The 2,729-nt window shown below is 42.7% G+C and overlaps 1 non-coding gene across 1 annotated transcript; it reads right to left on the minus strand.

The window, feature by feature from the left end:
• Positions 1 to 2,334: 2,334 nt before the first annotated feature.
• LOC148505634 (U1 spliceosomal RNA) lies at positions 2,335 to 2,499 on the minus strand. The gene has a single exon (XR_015869875.1). It is a non-coding gene; the product is annotated as a U1 spliceosomal RNA (small nuclear RNA).
• Positions 2,500 to 2,729: the final 230 nt, after the last annotated feature.

Genomic DNA, 2,729 nt, shown 5'->3' on the forward strand with positions numbered 1-2,729 from the left:
AACTGAAACCTTGCAGCTGTAAATCCCCATACCAGACCACTGGCAGAATGTCTGGCAGCCCATCAGTTGTCTGCCTATTGAGTGGTTACTACTGCTTGGGGCGGGTCTCGAACTAGTGTATGGGGCATCCCAGGTGGAGACCTTACAGCACAAGCCACTGTGCCGACCTGAAAAGAAACCCACAGCAACAAACTCCAAACAACATCCAACATGATGGAAGTGCGTAGGCAGTACTGAACAGGAAAACCAACCAGGCCCCCTGCGTGGAACATAATGACTGTCACACTTTAATGTAAAGATGTGTATTAGCCCATAGATGCGCTACAGTCCATTATAACCCCAACAGAAGAATAAAGTGACATTCTCAATGTTGGAACTATGCATGCCAGGAAAGCTCTAAAGTGTAGAGCCTACTGCTAAAAAGATCGGATGGCTACTAAGTCTGCAGCTAGGATGCAGAAGGGAGAATAACGGCTATGTCGTGTCAGGTTGCATGAAATCGGAGCATCTTCCAAGGCAATAGTGGGGTACCGCTTACCTGTGAGCAATCAGAAGCCCTCCAGAAACTATGTAGAATGTCACTGACCTTCTCCATCTCACAGCAACCCGTCACATCGGGAATAGAGAGTAGCTTCAGTGGGCTAAAAACCAATGCTCCATAGCACAGTCTTCAGTCTGGCGATGTTGCCGTAGGAGAGACTGTAGAAAACTAGCAAAATGTTAGTGGTAACAAGAAGGTCATACTACAGGACTCTATACCTGAGCTTGTTCCATTAGGGATGTGTATCCTTATATAGATTATACATATACCCCAAGCACGGTCTGCTAGAGTAAGTATTAGTACATTAACACTTATAATGGGTAAGTGCGTATTAGTCAAGAGGCGGGATAGTGAAAGAATGAAATAAGACCCTGTACTGGTCAAGATACACATAGAAATATTACATATTTGATAATGGATCCCACCAGTGACCCTTGACAATCATAGTGTTCACAATGAGGGATTAAACTTGAACCGCAGGGCCCATTTACTGGATACCCACCAATCTAATCAAGCCAGGCCTGACCCTGCCTATTCTGTGGGTAGCCCTAGACCTTCAGGCACAGGAGCAGAAGTGTGGTCTGTTGTCATTTAACCAAGTAAGCCCTGAGGATGGAATAGAATCTGGATTTTTATGTACTGATAGGAATGTACCCAGGGGCCACTTTATAGCCTCATTTTATTGAGATATGCGACTAGACAATAATATGGAGTACAGGAACCTATACAGAGAAAGGTACCTGTACATAGACATAGAATGCAATAATTAGCCCAAGTAAGAAGGGATATATCTGTAAAGAAAACCACAGTTAGGGCTAAAAAAACAGGTGTTTCCCAATTATTAGGAAGTAGCCATACAAGGAACATGAATATATCGGTATACATACACACGTACACTTAGACAAATAGTTGCATGAGAAGTCAACATAGTAAGTATACTTGTCAGACTCCTGCACCAGGAGATCATTATGCTCTATATAATATATAAATATATACATAGTAGGAACCACAAATAGCGGCACTCCGAGACTTAAATAGTGATCAAAAAGGTATATCTAAACTATGTTGAAACAAACAGGCCGACGTTTCGGGGGATACGTGCCCCTTTGTCAAAGCGAGTATATATACATACACATATATACACATACATACAAATGTCTTATAAGTTTGCTACCCAGTGCGCCACTGGAGTGTAGTTGTAATAATAATAACTCCCCCGAAAAAGGGGGCGCCGTAGATATAAACTGACAGGAACAAAACTGTAACCCCAGAAGGGTGTAAGTGCCTATCTTATATACATGTGTGGACTACCAGAAGGCTCCCAGACAAGTATATGGTCCATATTAGAAGCCATGCCTTAGAGAATTGTGACTATCACAATGTAAACTGCAGAACATGACTCTAGTCTGTAGAGCCAATATAATATATTATAGCCTACAGCTTCTGGTAATCCCAGGCGGCTTCCCATCTGTGGAATTAGAGGTAATCTAATGATTGCGGAAGCATAGGCATACCCACACATATAACAAATACATTCATACATAGTATGTGTAAATCGAAGTTGTTGTACCAACCCACCGCAGCAGGAGAGTCCAGCCTCCAATCGCAGTATCTTTCTTTTTAAAATATGTTAGGTATCAGATATAAAACTGATAAGAACATATCCTACCCTTGCCTTTATGGCAAGGATAAGAAGCGATACATTATTTATATATATATATATATATATATATATATATATATTTTAGTATACATGTACCCTCATACAAGGTCACAGGTAGCGATAATTTATCCAGGAGAAAGCGTGAACGCAGTCCCCCACTTCCACAAATTATGCAGTCGAGATTTCCGCATTTTGAGAAATCATCGGGGGTCAGCACACCCAGAGTGCAATGGATGAGCCTCGCTCTGGGAGAACCACCTTTGTGATCATGGTATCTCCCCTGCCAGGTAAGTATGAACTGTGGCTTACCTCCACGCAGGGAGACTGCTGATGTGCCGTGTGTCCATTCTCTGCTATGGTGTAGGCCTGATATTTTAGCAGCGTGCTGTCCCAGACTGGTATAGATCCTGGGAGCCTTCTGCCCTTGCCTTATCAGGTGAGCCATTTGAGCTCCAGTTGAACCCACCTTTTCAAAGTGGGGATCAAAAGGACGACCTCAGTGCAATGAAGTATACTGCATTATAT

The sequence above is a fragment of the Taudactylus pleione genome, unplaced genomic scaffold (assembly GCF_031769625.1).
Source record: "Taudactylus pleione unplaced genomic scaffold, aTauple2 ptg000446l, whole genome shotgun sequence".
In the NCBI taxonomy this organism is placed as follows: domain Eukaryota; kingdom Metazoa; phylum Chordata; class Amphibia; order Anura; family Myobatrachidae; genus Taudactylus; species Taudactylus pleione.